This window comes from Pelobates fuscus, chromosome 2 (assembly GCF_036172605.1).
Source record: "Pelobates fuscus isolate aPelFus1 chromosome 2, aPelFus1.pri, whole genome shotgun sequence".
NCBI classification, from domain to species: domain Eukaryota; kingdom Metazoa; phylum Chordata; class Amphibia; order Anura; family Pelobatidae; genus Pelobates; species Pelobates fuscus.
The window spans coordinates 228,965,332-228,986,160 of record NC_086318.1 but is presented as its reverse complement, the minus strand read 5'-3'; the positions used below and the strand labels follow the sequence as shown (position 1 = coordinate 228,986,160).

Here is a 20,829-nt window from a genome sequence, read left to right as displayed (position 1 = left end):
GCAGTGTGTGTGTGTGTGTGTAAGAGGGGTGCTGTGTGTGTGAGGGTGTTTTTATCTGCCGTCTAGGTTTCTAATTTTCTTTGTCTGTTAACTCACTGAGGGTTATTTTATATATTATATGTGTCGGAGTGAGGGTGCTGTCTGTCTGAGGGTGCTGTCTGTCTGAGGGTGTTGTGTGCGTCTGAGGGTGTTTTGTGCGTCTGGGGGCGCTGTGTGTGTCTGGGGGTGCTGTGTGTGTGAGGGGGCTGTTAGTGAATTTATTTTGTGAGGGAGCTATTAGGGAATTTATTTTACGTGAGGGGGCTGTAAGGGAATTTATTTTACGTTAGGGGGCTGTTAGGGAATTTATTTTACGTTAGGGGGCTGTTAGGGAATTTATTTTACGTGAGGGGGCTGTTAGGGAATTTATTTGAATATATTTTTTATTAAAAATTAAAAAAAAAGTTATATCCCTCCCTCCCTTCTTATCTTTAGCCTGGGAGGGGGAGCCGTTCTGCATGGGAGGGGGAGCCGTGCTGACATCCTTCCCTGGTGGTCCCTGCAGGGCTAGAGTTCACTCTCGCGAGATCTGAGCTTTTGCGCGCTCAGAATCCCGTGAGAGGACCTGGCGGAGCTGCTGGTCCTCTCTCCTGCCTCCCTCACTCCCCAGCCGGCGGCCGCCTGTACAGTGCCTGTGGGCTGGTGAGGGGGGTGTAGTCCACAACATCTGGAGTGCGGAAGGTTGCCTAAACCTGGTCTAACCCCAGCGGTGCACAAGCCACTAGAGGAGCTTCCAGAATTGTACTGCCCTCTAGCTCGCCTAACTGACGCTGGATGTGAACTTCTAGCGTCAGTAAAATCCCTGTAGGAAAGCATTGGCTCATTTCCTATGGGGAGGGCCTAATGTATTTGCAGTGAAGAAGGCAAAGTGCCGACCTAGCACCATGGGACATCGGCGTTGGAATCAGGTGAATAAATATATATATTTTTTTTAACCCTTTACATTGTAAGGCTAACACTGGCATATACATGTTCCTGGGCTGCATGAAATTAGTGGGAGTTACAGTTCTTGGCAGCAGTTATTTCAACTACTATCATTTTAATGGCAGCAGGTACCAATGGAGAGTTTAACTCACAAATATCGAGCAGTTAGGACATGTATGTGCTTTGCAGAGGTGACCTGTGCATTATTCTCTGTATATTATACCAAACAATTCACTGAGGGTGTCAGCATCTGTGATGGTTCGAAAATGGTTAAACAATGAAGAAACTCCAGGCACCATAACCACCTCAGCGCAACCGAGTAATCAGAATGCCTGCCATGGAGAGTCCCTGTAACATTACCAATAGAGGCTTTCTTTAGAAAATGACTTGCTGCAACAGTCCATCCCTGTTGGTCCTGGGAAACTCTTTCATACACATAAATGAACGAAGGCTTCGCTGTGTAATTTTATTTCCATGCTACTGTGTCAGTTTTGTAAATAAAGAAAAGCAACAGAGGCAGAACTCCTGCCGCTTAGCTCCATGTGACCAGACAGCATGGTCACATGGAGGCACACTGTGTTCCTTGTGGAGGAGGGACAGCACAGTGCAAGGAGGTGTGTTTCATAATCACTGGAGACGGAGAGAGAAGGCTGTAACAAAGTAAGTGAGAGATGTCTTAAAAGTAAAGTTATAGATTTGTACTTAATGTTAGTTTCATCAAATGAGAGAAAATGGTTTGAAAGGGTTCTGAAGACTGATAGTTTACAATGAATCTGTGACTTTTTACAGGGAGGGAGAGATGGATTCTATTACAGCTTGTCCCACATGAAGGCTTAGCTCGCTTAGTTTACTTGTCAGAGACTCACTCTGCTTTATATTCTTCTTCCCTTCCTTGGTTGTTCTTGTTTGGCTGATGTTACCAAATGTTTATATTTTGTCCCTTTATTGAAATGTGACGTGTGTTGAATGAACGTTTTAGAGCAGAACAATAGAAGTGGATGGAAATCAGATTAATTAACTCCTTAACCCCTTAAGGACACAGCTTCAGAAGCTGGACATACCCTTAAGGACACAAGCAATTTTTTGCATTTTTTGCTGTTTGTGTTCAACTGCAATTTGCATCTCTCTAATTTATTGTACCAACACATATTATATACTGTTTTTTAGACAACAAATAGGGCATTAATTTGATGTGACCTATACATGTATAAATTCTCATTTATTACAAAAAAAATGCAAAATAATGTGGAAAAAACAAAAAACACGCCTTTTTCCCCACGTTTTGGCAATAATAATGTGTGCATAATATGTCCAGCTTAGGAAAAGTAATTCAAAATCAATTCATTTATGTGTCTTGATTTACAAAGTACATAATATGTGAAAGTTACAGGTCACAAACTACAAGGTCTAAAATAAAATTTCAATGTGAAACAATTTTAGAAGTTGGTATGTTTGTCTTGGAAGTTTAATATCCATTACAGGAAACAAAATTGCCACACAAAAGTATATATTTATATAAAGTAGACATCACAGGCTATTTACCTAAGGTTAGTTTGACACTTTTTGCGTAGCCATTTCACCGCCAATCTCTGCTAAATATTGGAGTAAAATTGTGTTTTTTCTCTATTTTTGCATATTCACATATAACAAGGTTTTTGTAATGTGTATTTCGTAAACCTAGTGTGTGCTATCCCTGTACAGAACCCCATATTGTGTTCATCTACATCTGCTGAGTACAACGATACCCCCATTGTATACCTTTGCCCCTATTCTGTGAAGCTACAGTGCCATATAGGAGACCATGCTATTTCAGTTTCTATAGTTGGAATTTTTTATAGATGGTCATATGTGTGAATTTGTGGCATTATAGCCATTTGACTGTTCAAATAACCCCATAAAGGCCTTCCATTTGAGAAAGCAGACACTCCAGGGTATGTTATTAGGCATATATTATACCTTAACTTGCCACCATGCTTTCACCAATTTATTTGAAATTTTGTGGTGAGAAATTTTTTTTTAATTTTTTTACATACATGTTGCATTTTCGCTGGGTATTTCTTACATTTGATAAGTGCCACTGTCATAAATTCCCCCTAAGTATGCTCAGTTACCTCTTCTGAGTAAAACAATATGCCCAATGTATGACCCAGACACTATTTTGTGAAGTTACAGTGCTGTGAAAGAGATGTGATAAGTTAAGGTTTTTAAGTGTGAATTTACATGGAGAGTTTTAATGGGTCCGTATTCTATTTTTAGATATGTTAGCAGGCTGCCTTTTCCAACTACCCCAAAAACGCATACTATTTCTTAAAGAAGACGCCCAAGGGTATTTCAAATGGCAAATTTTGAACCTTAGCATGGGATAATTTTTCCGTTAGCTTGTATCAAGTGCCGTGGTAAAAAGCTTTTTGACACACAGTGAGTTTGTACTGTATATTTTGCAAACCTTATGTGTGCTACGGCTTTATAATACTTTACATGTTGCTCAGCTATGTTGTCTGAGTACAGCAATACCCCCGTATGTACCATTGCCAGTTATATGGGGACGTTGAAGGGGCACATTTCAGACACAGCCATTGCAGGTTTTGTCAAACTTTGAATTTTTACGCTGTGTTGTTACCCCACTTTGAAGTTTTTTAGCAGGCTATATATTCCAACTATCCCATAAAAGCATACTATTTCTTAAAGAAGACATCCCAGGGTATTTCAAAAGGCATATTTGAAACCTTACCGTGGTATAATTTTTTTGCTAGCCTGTACCAAGTGTAGCGGTAATACGCATTTTCCCCCTTTTTATTTTTTTTCTTACTTTTTAAAAGTTTTTTTTTTTTACTTTTAAAAAGTTTTATTTAGCTTTTAACAACTTATTTGACTATTTTAAAACTTTGTTTAAACTTTTCAAAAGTTTTTTTCACTTTTTATTGTTTTTTTTTTTTACTTTTAACCCCTAACTAGCCTAACTGTAAATCCCCCAATTTCCCCACTAACTTCTACCCACCTTAGCTAAATAAATAAATATTTTAAAATATTTAACCCCTTAAGGACGGAGCCAAATGTACAAGTTGTGATCAAAACAAAACGTAAACAAACCACAGAATTTGGCTCTATGTCTGTTCAACTATAATTTACCTCTTTCATACTAAGTGCACCCACACTTATTATATATCGGTTTGTTCAGGGGAAACAGGGCTTTCATTCCATATCAAACATTCATATATAGAACTCCATTTTCTATGAATAAAATCTAAAAAAGTTTGTAAAATTAAGAAATTTTGATATTTTTCAATTTCTGCATGTCAATTTAACTGTTAATGTCACAATACTGTTTGGTTTTACTGCAATAAAATATACATATTTGTATTCAGAAATGTCTCATGAGTAAAACAGTAACCCCCATGTATAGGTTTTATGGTGTTTTGGAAAGTTACAGGGTCAAATATACGTCTTGTCTATTTATTTATTTTTTACATAGAAATTTCACAGATTGGTTTGCTGGGCCTAGGTTGTCCGTATGGCAGCCAGGAAATGTAAGTTACCCCATCATGACATACCATTTGAAAAAGTAGACATCCCAGGGTATTCAAAATGGGGTATGCCCAGTCTTTTGTAGTAGCCACTTGGGCAAAAACGCTAGCCAAAGTTAGTGTTCGTTTTTTTTTTTTCCATTTTTCAAATAAAAACTGTACTTTTACTGATAATATTATTGTCAGTGTATAGTTAACTGCCCTGAAACACTCCTAGTTCTATTCAGTGATGTCTCACAAGCGCCACGGTACCCCCCATGTATAGGTTTTATGGGGTTTTTCAAAGTTAAAGGGTCATATTTACGGCTTATCCATAAATGCTTTTTCACAATTAAATTTGTCATATTGGTTTGCTGTGTCTAGGCTGCCTTTGAGACCGTATGGAAGCCAAGAAATGAAAATTACCCCTTAATGGCATACCATTTGAAAAAGTAGACATCCTAAGGTATTCAAAATGGGGTATGGACAGTCTTTTGTAGTAGCCACTTGGGCACAAATGCTAGCCAAAGTTAGTGTTCCGTGTTTTTTTTTGCGTTTTTCACATAAAAACTGTACTTTTACTGATAATATTAACATCAGTATATAGTTTACTGCCCTGAAACACTCCCAGTTCTGTTCAGTGATGTCTCACGAGCGCCACGGTACCCCCCATGTATAGGTTTTATGTTTTTTTTTTAAGTTACAGGGTCATATATACGGCTTATCCATTTATGCTTTTTCACAATGGAATTTATCAGATTAGTTTGCTGTGTCTAGGCTGCCTTTGAGACCGTATGGCAGCCAAGAAATGAAAATTACCCCTTAATGGCATACCATTTGAAAAAGTAGACATCCCAAGGTATTCAAAATGGGGTATGGCCAGTCTTTTGTAGTAGCCACTTGGGCACAAAGGCTAGCCAAAGTTAGTGTTCCGTGTTTTTTTTTGCGTTTTTCACATAAAAACTGTACTTTTACTGATAATATTAACATCAGTATATAGTTTACTGCCCTGAAACACTCCCAGTTCTGTTCAGTGATGTCTGACGAGCGCCACGGTACCCCCCATGTATAGGTTTTATGGGGTTTTCAAAAGTTACAGGGTCATATATAAGGCTTATCCATTTATGCTTTTTCACAATGGAATTTGTCAGATTAGTTTGCTGTGTCTAGGCTGCCTTTGAGACCGTATGGCAGCCAAGAAATGAAAATTACCCCTTAATGGCATACCATTTGAAAAAGTAGACATCCCAAGGTTTTCAAAATGGGGTATGGCCAGTCTTTTGTAGTAGCCACTTGGGCACAAAGGCTAGCCAAAGTTAGTGTTCCGTGTTTTTTTTTGCGTTTTTCACATAAAAACTGTACTTTTACTGATAATATTAACATCAGTATATAGTTTACTGCCCTGAAACACTCCCAGTTCTGTTCAGTGATGTCTCACGAGCGGCACGGTACCCCCCATGTATAGGTTTTATGGGGTTTTCAAAAGTTACAGGGTCATATATAAGGCTTATCCATTTATGCTTTTTCACAATGGAATTTGTCAGATTAGTTTGCTGTGTCTAGGCTGCCTTTGAGACCGTATGGCAGCCAAGAAATGAAAATTACCCCTTAATGGCATACCATTTGAAAAAGTAGACATCCCAAGGTTTTCAAAATGGGGTATGGCCAGTCTTTTGTAGTAGCCACTTGGGCACAAAGGCTAGCCAAAGTTAGTGTTCCGTGTTTTTTTTTGCGTTTTTCACATAAAAACTGTACTTTTACTGATAATATTAACATCAGTATATAGTTTACTGCCCTGAAACACTCCCAGTTCTGTTCAGTGATGTCTGACGAGTGCCACGGTACCCCCCATGTATAGGTTTTATGGGGTTTTCAAAAGTTACAGGGTCATATATAAGGCTTATCCATTTATGCTTTTTCACAATGGAATTTGTCAGATTAGTTTGCTGTGTCTAGGCTGCCTTTGAGACCGTATGGCAGCCAAGAAATGAAAATTACCCCTTAATGGCATACATTTGAAAAAGTAGACATCCCAAGGTATTCAAAATGGGGTATGGTCAATCGTTTGTAGTAGCCACTTGGGCACAAATGCTAGCCAAAGTTAATGTTAGTTTTTTTTTTTCCATTTTCCACATAAAAACTGTACTTTTACTGATAATATTAACAACAGTATATAGTTTACTGCCCTGAAACACTCCCAGATCTGTTCAGTGATGTCTGACGAGCGCCACGGTACCCCCCATGTATAGGTTTTATGGGGTTTTCAAAAGTTACAGGGTCATATATAAGGCTTATCCATTTATGCTTTTTCACAATGGAATTTGTCAGATTAGTTTGCTGTGTCTAGGCTGCCTTTGAGACCGTATGGCAGCCAAGAAATGAAAATTACCCCTTAATGGCATACCATTTGAAAAAGTAGACATCCCAGGGTATTCAAAATTGGGTATGGCCAGTCTTTTGTAGTAGCCATTTGGGCACAAATGCTAGCCAAAGTTAGTGTTCCGTGTTTTTTTTTGCGTTTTTCACATAAAAACTGTACTTTTACTGAGAATATTATTGTTAGTATATAGTTTACTGCCCTGAAACACTCCTAGTTCTGTTCAGTGATGTCTCACGAGCGATATGGTACCCCCCATGTATAGGTTTTATGGGGTTTTGGAAAGTTACAGGGACACATATATTAGATGTCCATTTCAAAGTTGGAAATTTTACAAGGTTAATTCCTGGGCCTATTTCGCCTTTGAGAGAGCATGGCAGCCTGGGTAATAACATTTCCACTATTATGGCATACCATTTTCAAAAGTAGGCAACCCAGAGTATTTCAAATGGTGCATTTTAAGATGTTTGATCTAACCACTTTATCAGAAATGAAGGCCCCACATAGCGGTAATAGTTTTATTTGTGCTTTTTTCCACACATGAACTCACTTTTCACAGGACATTTCTTATTCCTGGTATGAGTTATTGCAACAAAGCCTCACAAATTTTTTTTAACATTGTCTCCTGAATATAACGGTACCCCCATGTACCGGATTTTCTGTTTTTTGGGGGAAGTCACAGGGACACATATATTAGATGTCCATTTCAAAGTTGGAAATTTTACAAGGTTAATTCCTGGGCCTATTTCGCCTTTGAGAGAGCATGGCAGCCTGGGTAATAACATTTCCACTATTATGGCATACCATTTTCAAAAGTAGGCAACCCAGAGTATTTCAAATGGTGCATTTTAAGATGTTTGATCTAACCACTTTATCAGAAATGAAGGCCCCACATAGCGGTAATAGTTTTATTTGTGCTTTTTTCCACACATGAACTCACTTTTCACAGGACATTTCTTATTCCTGGTATGAGTTATTGCAACAAAGCCTCACAAATTTTTTTTAACATTGTCTCCTGAATATAACGGTACCCCCATGTACCGGATTTTCTGTTTTTTGGGGGAAGTCACAGGGACACATATATTAGATGTCCATTTCAAAGTTGGAAATTTTACAAGGTTAATTCCTGGGCCTATTTCGCCTTTGAGAGAGCATGGCAGCCTGGGTAATAACATTTCCACTATTATGGCATACCATTTTCAAAAGTAGGCAACCCAGAGTATTTCAAATGGTGCATTTTAAGATGTTTGATCTAACCACTTTATCAGAAATGAAGGCCCCACATAGCGGTAATAGTTTTATTTGTGCTTTTTTCCACACATGAACTCACTTTTCACAGGACATTTCTTATTCCTGGTATGAGTTATTGCAACAAAGCCTCACAAATTTTTTTTAACATTGTCTCCTGAATATAACGGTACCCCCATGTACCGGATTTTCTGTTTTTTGGGGGAAGTCACAGGGACACATATATTAGATGTCCATTTCAAAGTTGGAAATTTTACAAGGTTAATTCCTGGGCCTATTTCGCCTTTGAGAGAGCATGGCAGCCTGGGTAATAACATTTCCACTATTATGGCATACCATTTTCAAAAGTAGGCAACCCAGAGTACAACAAATGGCAGACCTTGAGATGTTTGGTTTAGCCATTTTAACAGAAATGATGGGCCCATGTAGCAATTTCTACTTTTATTTTTGTCTTTTTAATCACATAAATTGCATTTTCACTAGAAATGTCATAATCCTGGTATTAGTTAGTGCACTAAAACCTCAGTATTTTGATTTAACACTGTCTTCTGAATATAACGGTACCTACAAGTACAATGTTTCCAGGTTTTTAGTATATCACAGGAATAGTACAGTACTCCCACATACACTTTGATCTGAAGGCAGAGAGAGGCAGATAGATCTTTGACTCAGATACTGTAGCATTAACCCTGTGATTAGTTTTTTGCTTTTTTTTTTTTTGAGAAGGCACATTTCAAGTACTACAAATGTAGTATTTTGAGTTGTTTGGTGTAGCCACTTTAGAATGGCTAGCATAAACAGGGACGGGCCAAGGTCAGGGGAATCCAGAAATCAGAGTAGTCGGTAAAACAAGCCAATGGGTCGGTACAGGCAGCTAACGAAGCATAGTCAGGACAAGCCGAGGTCAGGGAATCCAGGGAAATCAAGCAAACAAACTGCCAAAGTACCATACAGAGTGATTTAGTAGTTCAGCTCTGTATGGTAGACTTTGAAACAGTCTGTTACGCAGAGGGCGGGTAGGGATGGACAGGAGGGGCAATAATAACTGGAGTCCTTTCGGACTCCTCTTTTCCAGCAAACACGGCATCTTCGTTGGGGTGACCTTTTACAGGATGTCGGGGGGATTCGGGAAGGGAAATGTTTGCTGGTAAGTCGTTGGACATCTTCTGATTCCAAAGGAGGGTTAGGATTTGGGGTCTGGGCAAATATAATTTGGGACAAAATTTGGACCATAAACTCTAGAAATGGGCATGGTCTACCTATGGCTTCCTTTTTATAAAGCACATAGGCATTGAAAATTGCAATCTGGGTTATGTAGACTGCAATTTTCTTGTACCAGGTCCTACTCTTCCGGTTCACCAGATAGGGCTGTATGCACTGATCAGCCAAGTCTACTCCCCCCATAAACTTGCTGTAATCCACAATGCACTTCGGCTTCTCCAGCTGCTCAGTTCCACCTCTCACAGACACTGGCACTGAAGTTTCGTCGTGCATTGTAGACAACATGTACACATCTTTCCTATCGGTGAACCGAAGGGCAAGCAACTCATCCTGGCGGAGCGCTGAAAGGGAGCCTCTACTGCGTCTACCTCTTGCCAGGGCTTGGGGGAAACCTCTACGATTCTTGCGCACTGTGCCACAGGCTACGGTCTCAAAGCAAAAAGAGTTTTAAATAACTCTATGCTTGTGTAATAGTTGTCGACCCATAGCCTGTATCCCTTATTTAACAAGGGAAGGATTAGGTCCCATACTATCTTGCCACATGTACCCACAGAATCAGGGCATCCTGGTGGGTCAAGATGGCTATCCTTCCCCTGATAAATACGAAACGCCCATGTATAGCCAGATTTTGATTCACACAATTTATAAAATTTTACACCGTATCGGGACCGTTTAGAAGGGATATACTGTTTAAAAAGTAATCTGCCCTTAAATTTCATTAAGGACTCATCTATACAAATATTTTCTTCGGGGACATAATTTTGGGAGAATTTGTCTGACAGGAGTTCAATTAGGGGCCGAATTTTGTACAGCCTGTCAAACGATGGGTCGTTTCTTGGGGGGCACAGTGTGTTGTCGTTAAAGTGGAGGAAACGCAGCAGCTGCTCATAGCGATCCCTCTTCATAACCCCAGGGAAAAGAGGGGTCGCCAGGATGGGGTGCTTGTACCAGTAGGACCTGATACTCGGTTTTTTGACAATGCCCATAACTAGAGTTAGGGCCCAAAATTTGCGCATTTCTGCGAGATCCGTGGGGTGCCACATATTACGCCGATTGTAATGTGACCCCGGATTCGCAGTCAGATATTGGTTGGCAAATAAATTGGTTTGCTCAACCAATAACTGAAATACGTCCTCTGACATAAACAAATCAAAATATTTGAGGGGCTCCCAAGCATCCACTATAACCGTGATGCCAGGGGTCGCCGTAAATGGGGGAATATCTGGGGCCGTCAGGTTTGGGGGCACCCAGTCTCCATCTGGCATTGGGGTTGCTGAGCGTCCTCTTGGTGGTGGTGGTGGGGCACCATCACTAGAGGAGTCACTCATAGCCTCAATGTCAGAGGCAGTGATAGTGTCACTATCTTGCAGAGTGTCACTATCACTGCCTGCCAGAATGGCGTACGCCTCCTCGGCCGAGTAGTGTCGTGCCATTATAGGGGGGGACTACTCAATAATTAATTTAAAAAAAAAAAAGGGGGAAATTAATAAATTCCTACCTGCCTAACACCCTACTACCCACCCTCAAAAACCCACAAAAAATAAAATAAATGTACTGATCGCAGTTTAGGCTGCTGCGACCAGTACAGAAAGGGTTAATTTTTATTTTATTTTATGTTTTTTTATAAAAATAACCCCCCAAAAAAAGTCAGCCTGATCAGAGAGCCCTCTGATCACAGTGATCACTGGTACAATGCTGTACAGTAGCGATACTGTACAGTACAGTGATCACGGCAGCGGGGAAAGGGTTAAGGGTGATTTGGGTTGCTGCGGCTGACAAAGGGTCAAAAAAAAATGTAAAACATTTTTTTGACCCTAAAAAAAAAAATGAATAATAGTACAAATGTACTAAAATCCCTAAACAGGCTGATCACAGTGTAAAATGCTGTGACCAGCACTGGAAGGGTTAAAAAATTATTATTTTTTTAACTTTTACTTTCTTTTTAACAATTTTCAGGACACAGGACTCTCCAGCAACGATCTCTCTGCCTCTCTCTCTCAGATCGAAGTGAGGTGAGGAGAGGGGCAGAGACAATGTGTCAGCCAGTGATTTAAAATCATTGGCTGACACATTGTAACAGTGATCGCAGTGACTGGCTGTCACTGCGATCACAAACTGCAGATCACTGCGGATTGGCCACAGGGGACCTGCCTGGGTTGCCAGGCAGGTCCCCCAACCGCGATCTGCAGTTTGGGAGGGATCGGGAACATGTGGGTGGGCTTAAACGCGGCAACGTGCTATGCCGTCGTGAAGGCGTTTAAGCCCATAAACGCCGTGACGGCATAGCACGTCGTAACGGCGCGAAGGGGTTAAAAGAATTAATTAAATACATTTAACCCCTGAGGATTAAAAAAAATAAAAGTTAACCCTCAGGGGTTAAAAGAAAAAAATCAGATCACAGTGAAATACTGTGATCTGTATTTTGATCACTTTAAGGGGTTAAGGACATAGCTTCAGAAGCTTGTCTTACGCTTTAAGGACACAAGCCATTTTTGCATTTTTTGCTGTTTGTATTCAAACGCAATTTGCATCTCTGTCATTTATTGCACCAACACATATTATATATCGTTTTATAGAGGACAAACAGGGCTTTAATTTGATGTCACATATACATAGATACATTCTCATTAATTATAAAAAAAATGCCCAAAAAGTTTTGGCAATAATAGCGTGTGCATAATATGTCCAGCTTAGAAAAAGTAATTCAAAATAAATTCATTCATGTGTCTTGAGTTATAGAGTACATCATATGAATAGGATTTCAGCTTATTTTGAAAGTTACAGGTCACAAAATACAAGGACTAAAATAAAATTTCAATTTGCAACAATTTTAGAAGTTGGTATGTTTGTCTTGTAGGTTTAGTAGCCATTACAGAAAAAAAATTTGACATACAAAAGTATATATTCATATAAAGTAGACATCACCGGCAGTGGTGTACACACAATCCATGGGGCCCCAGTGCAAAACTGATCCGTTCCCACTCTGACTCACTCTGCTTCCTTCTGTGCGGGCTCTGTGTGTTAGCTGTGAGGAGTGACGTGCAGTCACTTCCTCCCAGCGTGTGATGTCATCAGAGGGGGCCCGGTCACACTGTTAAAGTGCCCAGTGCTGACCGGGTTCCTGACAATCCATCTCCTTAGGATGGCCCTAACAGCATGGACCACCCGATGGACCCCTTGGATGGCGGCCCCGGCTGTTTGTTGCGCGGGGCCGCAGAAAATGGCGGCGGGTATCAGGTCTCAGGGGTCTGCAGGCGGCCGGGCCCCCTGGAGTAACGGGCTCGGTCGCAGCTGGGACCCCACGCGACTGCGGTATGTATGCCACTGATCACAGGCTATTTACGTAAGGTTAGTTTGACACTTTTTACGTAGCCATTTCATCGCCAATCTTTGCTAAATATTGGAGTAAAATTGTGTTTTTTCTTTATTTTGGCATATACACATATAACAAGTTTTTGTAATGTGTATTTCGTAAAGCTGTGTGTGCTATTCCTGCACAGAACCCCATATTGTGTTCAGCTACATCTGCTGAGTATAACGATACCGCCATTGTATGCCTTTGGCACTTTTCTGTAAAGCTACAATGCCATATAAGAGACAAGGCTATTTCAGTTTCTATAGTTAGAATTTTCGTAGATGGATTTGACGGATCTATGTCTCATTTTAGGATATTATAGCAGTGTGACTGTTCAAATAACCCCACAAAGGGCTTTCATTTGATAAAGCAGACACTCCATGGTATCTTATATGGTGTATATTGTGCCTTAACTTGTCACCATTTTTTCACCAATTTATGTCAATGTTTGTGGTGAGGGGGGAAAACTTGCATTTTTACATATATGTTGCATTTTTGCTGAGTATTTCTTACACTTAATATGCACCACTGTCATAAAAATCCCCAAATTATGCTTACTTACATCTTCTGAGTAAAACAATATGCCCAATGTATGATCTACACCAGGGATAGGCAACCTTTGGCACTCCAGATGTTGGGGACTCCATCCCCCATAGTGCTCTTACACCCATAATGCTGACAAAGCATCATGGGAGGTGTAGTCTAAAACATCTGGAGTGTCGAAGGTTGCCTATGCCTGATCTAGACACTATTTTCTGAAACTACAGTGCTGTAAAAGAGACGTGACAAGTTCAGGTTTTTAAGTGTGAATTTTCGTGGAGGGTTTTGATGCCTCCGTGTCCCACTTTGGAGCACTTGAGCGGGCTACATGTTACAACTACACCATAAAGGCATACCATTTCTTAAAGAAGACATGCCAGGGTATATTAAAAGACATATTTTGAACCTCAGCGTGGGATAATATTTCTGCTAGCTTGTACCAAGTGTAGTGGTAATAAGCATTTTTTCTGCATTTTTGACACACAAAGTGAGTTTGCACAGTATATTTTGCAAATCGGATGTGTGCTATGACTGTATAATACTTCATATGTTGCTCAGCTATGTTGGCTGAGCACAGCAATACCCCCGTATGTACCTTTGCCAGCTATATGTGGACATCGGAGGGGCACATTTGAGACACAGTCATTCCAGTTTTTTTCAAACTTTGTAGTTTTACGCTGTGTCCATGTTCCATTTTGGAGTAGTTTAGCTGGTTAGTTATTCAAACTTCCCCACAAACACATACTATCTATTAAAGAATACACCCCGGCGTAATTCAAAAGGCATATTTTGAATCTTAGTGTGGGGTCCTTTTTTCTCTAGTTTGTTCCATGTGTAGTGGTAATGAGCATTTTAAATGTCTTTTTTTTTACTTTTTGAAAACTTTTTTACTTTTTTTTTTAATTCTTTATTTTTGAAAGTGCATAGATAATAACAAGTACTTCAGGATACGGTGCACTTTTTTTTGTTGATTAGAAATTCAAGAGTAAACATAGACAGGCATAACAGAATACAAGGAACAATCAGGTTATACATGCTATCTAGAACAATGTTGCTTGAGATCATAGTACTATATTTAGTCATATATTGCAAGCAATCTTCACAATTTTAAATGCTTAGTTACTCATGGGTTAACTTTAAGGGAACAGTAAATATAAGAGACAACCCAGTGAACCCAGGCTAAACCAACAGGTCTGTATACTATGCAGGTGTTTTGCGTTTTAGTCGAGCAGGCTAGCTAGTCAAGGTTATACTACAGCATGTAGTATGGTTTAAAGATTAAATGAAAAGGTTAGTGACAATAATTAGATATGCCTATTGTGACAAAGTGCCCTTCGCCACTTGTGCCTGGAGAGGACTAATTGCCAGCCTCCTGCCATGTTACTATGGTCCCTGGGAGACTTTTCCAGTTAAAAAGACTATTTGGGCTTATTGGCTTTTAAAAGACTTTCTGCCCTTTGATTCCATGGGAGCATGTGTCTCTACCCCTCCCCCTCTAATACCTATACCATTGTTCTCCAGCAGGGCGTTTTCCCAGGGACACTGCCAAACCAGTTGAAACGAGCTGTTTTGTCCCAAATAGGACTTTTACCTAACTTTTGAACTACTGGAGGGAATTGTATGATTTTTGGGTATGTTTATAATTAAAGTGTGCATGGGGACTTGCATAAAAGCCAGTGTGTGGTCATTAAAATCAGATCATCTTGAACCTTTCTTAAAGCCTTGGCTCATGTTTGGGGGAAGGGATACCTACACTCTGGGGATTGCTATAATCACTTACTCCCCAGAGTAAGCTCTCGCAATATCTTGATTTGTTCCTGCTACGCTCTCTGGATTTAAGAGAGGTTCACCACTGGGAGCTGGATCCTGGTCGTGGATCCAGGGTGGGTGGAGACGGCGAGACCCCGGCGCAGCTGTATCGCTGGAAGTTGAGTCTGCAGTGCTGATGGTGTCAGTTGGAGTGCTTGGAGTCCTCAGCGAGCACTAGGCGCATCGATTGGCGGAGGCACTCAGTCGGAGTGCCAGCGTTTCGTCACACCTATCTAAGGTACAGGAGTCTGGTACAGGCTTAATTGACAGAGGTGTCACTATAGATGTTATCAGGGTGGTCCCACTACGCTTTCATGGTTAAGTTAAAGGCAATAGCGGAATGTGGGTTGCTAAGAAGTAGAATCTACAGTCTACCTAGGCGAATGGTTACTTAAGTCGCTCGAGTGGTGTGGGGAGCAGGTGCAGGAGGTGCAATAATGATAGTCTCGTGCTGCCTTATGCAAAATTAATGTTGGGGAAAATGCAGGTGTTGCCACTGGACTTCAGCATCATCCAAGGGACAGAGCAGGAAAACGGGGAAAACTTTGCTGGTAACTGTCCACGGGGAAAAGCTTGACAGTCAGCCAATTTCTTTCATATAGTGGGCATTGCCCCTGTAGCAGTAGAGGCACAAGTCCAGCACAGCTTTCAGTAGGGTATGAGGCTGTACCTCGTCTGTGTGCCTCGTTGTGCTCTGCCATTTTGGTCCACCATCTAGAGGAGCTGCAGATGCTGGAGTCCTCAGAGTGTGGCGCCCTTCTGCGTTTCTCGCTGCCCTCTGCTTCATGCTGGAGTTTGCTTTCCTTTGCCGGGTGACAGTTCCATGTAATATCCGCGGTTGTGGCTTCTTGCGGTAGAGTCGCTGGTTTGTTTGGCCGTTAGGAGGCTTGGGGCGGTTTGCGGGTCTCCGCAGGTTGGTCTGGGTTTTTGCTGGGGCAGCTATGTGCTGGTCTGGGTTCAGTGCACCCGCCTGTCGTGCTGCCAGTCGTGCCCAGAGTCTATCAAAGCTCAGGTCCAGCCTTGCTTGTGTAGTTGCCAGGTGGGCCTCTAGTGTGAGATTGCTTGGGCACTCTGCCATCTTGGGTTGTGCTCCGTGTTGCCACCCTATAGGCTTTAGGGTTGGTGGTGACAGGTCCTTTGGGACCGGGATAACTACCGCCGGTCCAAAGGAAGGGGGAGGTGTCGAAGCCCGCTATAGTTTTCAACATTCAGCGCCGGAGAGCGGCCGTCCCCCTACGCCGAAAGTGAGTGTAGGCCGCAGCAGCGTATGGGTGGGTTATCCGGGACCGAAACGTACCGAGTTCGTATCTCCGCGGTCCCCTTGTTGTATTTTGTGGGTTTGTTCCTCGGTTCCCGTCATTTGGCTACCTTTTAATTGTGTTTGTGGCTTTTGCGGCCCAGGAGCTCATGCTATGTGCATCCGATCGGCTAGCCAATCAGGCCCCGCCCCCCCACTTTTTTTACTTTTTAAAACTAGTTTTTAACCTTTTTTTGCTTATTAATTTTTTTAAACTTTCCTAAACCTTTTAAAAACTTTTTTTTACAGATTTAAAATTTTTATAAACTTTTTTTTTTACCGTTAACCCCTAACTAGCAGTAAGCAGCACTAACCGTAACTCCCCCAATTTCCCATAACTCCCACCAACCCCAGCTAGCAAAATATATCATTTTAAAATATTTTAATTAATTAATTAAATAAATTGAACCCCTGAGGGTTAAAAACAAAATAAAAGTATAATACTGTGATCTGTATTTTGATCACTGTAGGTAGTGATCAACTGATAGGGAAGGGATTCATTTTTATTACTTCTTGGTAAAGGGTGGTGGGATATTTTTTACTTAAAAAAAAAAAAAAAAGTTATTACATTTTTGTTTACTTTTTTTTTTAACGTTAAGGCCTTACTAGCCTAAGACCAAATTCCCCACTAACTTCCACCCACCTCAGCTAGCTAAATATATTAATTTTAATATATTTGAATGAATTAAATAAAATTAACCCCTCAGGGTTACAAAAAGCCTGACAGCCTATCAGAGCGTTCACTGCTGCAGGGGCAGCGCGATTGGGTTCTCCCGGTCTGCCTCTAATACAGAGGCAGACCGGAAGAGCGTTAAACCCCTGCTATCGCCGTGATTGCGGCGATCTGGTGTTAACTTTACCGCATGACGCACCTGGTCCATCATTCAGTGTTAACTGCTTCCCCGCCATGAGGACCTGGTCCGTCATCCGGCGAGAAGTGTTTAAGATCTGGGATTCTTTTTGATAATTTTCAAAACAATTTGTAGATGTTTTCTATAAGCTTATTAAACTATAATACCCATATAGATTAAATTGTTTCTTAAAGAAATTTAGGTTTTATTGATGCCAGATGTAAATCATTAAAGGGACACTATAGTCACCTGAACAACTTTAGCTTAATGAACCAGTTTTGGTGTATAGAACATGCCCCTGCAGCCTCACTGATCAATCCTCTGCCATTTAGGAGTTAAATCCCTTTGTTTATGAACCCTAGTCATACCTCCCTGCATGTGACTTGCACAGCCTTCCATAAACACTTCCTGTAAAGAGAGCCCTAATTAGGCTTTCTTTATTGCAAGTTCTGTTTAATTAAGATTTTCTTATCCCCTACTATGTTAATAGCTTGCTAGACCATGCAAGAGCCTCCTGTATGTGATTAAAGTTTAATTTAGAGATTGAGATACAATTATTTAAGGTGAATTACATCTGTTTGAAAGTGAAACCAGTTTTTTTCATGCAGGCTCTGTCAATCATAGCCCGGGGAGGTATGGCTAGGGCTGCATAAACAGAAACAGAGTGATTTAACTCCTAAATGACAGTGAATTAAGCAGTGAAATTGCAGAGGAATGATCTATACACTAAAACTGCTTTATTTAGCTAAAGTAATTTAGGTGACTATAGTGTTCCTTTAACTCTATGTTGGTCACTGGGGATTGTAATCAGTTCTACATGATGATCAATCCAAAATGGCAGAGGATACATGTGGACCCTAATTGCATATTTGTGATGCTCAGCAAATCCTAAAGGAGCACTACCCCACCTGGCAGGGGTATAAAAGGTACATTTCCGAAGGAGAGCACAATGATATGTGTTGGTACATATATCTGTATGTGTGCCAGTAAGTATCTGTATGTTCCAGTGTGTGTATTTGTGTGTATGTATATCTGTGCCTGTATATCTGTACATCTGCATGTGTATCAGTGTGTCTGTGCAACTGTATGTGTGTCTGTGTATCTTCGTGTGTGTCACTATGAGTATCAAACATTGGCACACATACAGATACAGAAACACACTGACACATACAGATGTACAGGCACGCAGATACAAACAGTGACACACAGGCAGATACAAAGACACAAAGATGCAAACACTGACACGCATACAGTTGAACAGTCACACTAAAACACACACTAATCCAAGAAGAAAAAACTCACAGGCACTCCAACTTCAAGCCGCAGGCAGATTTATTATGACAGAATGCAACGCAACGTTTCGACCGGAAAGGTCTTTTTCAAGCTTGAAAAAGACCTTTCCAGTCGAAACGTTGCGTTGCATTCTGTCATAATAAATCTGCCTGCGGCTTGAAGTTGGAGTGCCTGTGAGTTTTTTTCTTCTTGGATTATTGTACTGGGATTGCTGGTCCTGCTCTGGAGCACCCTTGGCCGTTGGGACTGAGTGCGGTTCTCATCACTTACTCTACTAAAACACACACTAACACAAATGCAGATACACAGATACAAACACTGACACACATATATATATACAGACACACACACACATTGCCACACACAGATGCAGATACACAGATGCACACTCTGACACCCATACAGATGCAAACACTGCCAACCCATACAGTTGCACATACACACTGATGCAAATACAAATACAGAAAATGTCCAATGGATACAAAGTCCAGAGGACACAAAGAAATCCTTATATGGATACTATGTATTATTCAATATGATTAAAAAAATTCAGTTTATTAGGTAATAATTATATAAAAAAAAAAAATAGCAAATCCAAAATAGAAAAGGAAAAAGGAAACTTATAAATACACACAGAGTAGAGAACAGAAGCTAATAAGCTCTGCAATATAAGAGGGGTAGAAGGAGTTCTGTAGCAATGAAGGCTGCTTAAAATTTCTATAATTAGAGGTAGGAGGAACAAAAGTTAAATAGATCAAAATCACTCTTTCTTAAAGTGGTTATGGTGAGTGAAAAATATATTGCTCACGAAGGGTTAACCAACTATCAGAAAATCGGTAGGAGGAATGAAAGTAACATAGATCTAAGTCAGTCTTGCTTAAAGTGGTTATGGTGAGTGAAAGACATATTGTTTACAAAGGGTTAACCAACTATTGTAATTCCTAAGCACTATAGAACCTATGAAATAAAGCAACAATATATTGAAATCAGTAACCCCCCCACCTAAGAAGATTACCTAGGATATATTTTACTCACAAAGGGTTAACTAACTGAATGTAAGTTGCTGAGCGAAACTTTTGAAGTCTAACGACAATGATTTAAAATCAATAACCCCACCTGAAAGGAATCCTGGGGAAATAGTCACTGATGGTGAAAATAGCAGCTAAGCCTTACATAGAAACTTACTAAAAGAAATCGACATCAAGGTCACTATCTGAAAAATATTACTAAAATGAAGGCTGAAAGCTACTAAATGAAAAATCAAGATAAACAAAAATAAACCTGATAAGGAAAAGTTGACCCCTACATGCTGACTAGAAAGTAGTCCTTAACTACAACCCATTAAAGAGAGTTTCCCCTCATTGGTATTATTCAAAAACCCTCATAAACTATCCATAGTGATGGAAAAAAGTGCAGTGAATTAAAAAAGTTGGGAGTGAGCCTGACGCGTGTTTCAGCTCTACAGCGCCTTCGTCTGAGGCATTGAACCGTTCATCGTCCTGTGCTGCTTTTTAAATGAGAAGTCAGAAGGGGTTGATATCCCGATGACCAATGGGAGGTGGGGCTGTGAATCATAATTCACGTCTAATTAGGTCCCCAGCTCAAGTTTATAGGACAGATGATGTCAATATTTAACCTGTTGTGGTCAAAGTTGTGATTATTCTAATCACTGAAAAGATTAGTCAAAAGCAACTCTATACAATATTAGACATATGAAACTGCTAATATTAAATATTCCCAATAAACAGAATGTAAATTACAATATAAACAATATATTGATATCTCATGTTAATTAAGTATTTGACTATATTGTTCCTATGTGCCAATAAAAATCCCTCATGTAAATCCCTCATTTTGCCCATTTGGTGCCAGAGTGTCAAACTTGTAGATCCAGAAACATTCTCTTTTTTTGAGGGCTAAATCCAGATCCACTCCCCTTTTGCCCAAAGTGACTTTTTGCGAAGTTCATTCCTCTGGGGGAGTCTTTATGATGTAGTCTGACATGTCAAGCGACAGGGGTGTCCTTAAAAGTTGTCACTGAGTGGATATGTTCCATAACCCTTCTTTTAAAGGGACGTATGGTTTTGCCCACATTTTTAAGGCCACACTCACATGTCAAAAGATACACCACCCCAGAGGTGTTACAGTTGCAGAACTGTTTAATTGGAATATTGACAGTACCCAGGGGCGGGCTGGGCCGGGGGGCAGGGAGGCAATTGCCCCCCAGGCCGCCCGAAATTATTTTAGGACCGGCCGCGGCGGGCCGGCCCTTTAAATGCTGCAGCCGCCGAGCGCTCAGACGGCTGCAGCAGCTTCTCCCCTCCCTCCCCTCCCCTGTAGGTGGCCGAGCTGCACTCCTGTCCGCGGTCCCG

At 40.7% G+C, this 20,829-nt stretch overlaps 1 protein-coding gene across 2 annotated transcripts in view; it reads left to right on the top strand.

The window, feature by feature from the left end:
- The first annotated feature begins 1,581 nt into the window (after positions 1-1,581).
- The window catches only part of SLC18B1 (solute carrier family 18 member B1), a 118,354-nt gene continuing 99,106 nt past the window's right edge, over positions 1,582-20,829 (top strand). For both annotated transcript variants that reach the window (XM_063441186.1, XM_063441185.1), the window contains exon 1: positions 1,582-1,623. The gene's annotated coding sequence lies outside the window, so the exon portion shown is untranslated. The remainder of the gene's footprint in view (positions 1,624-20,829) is intronic.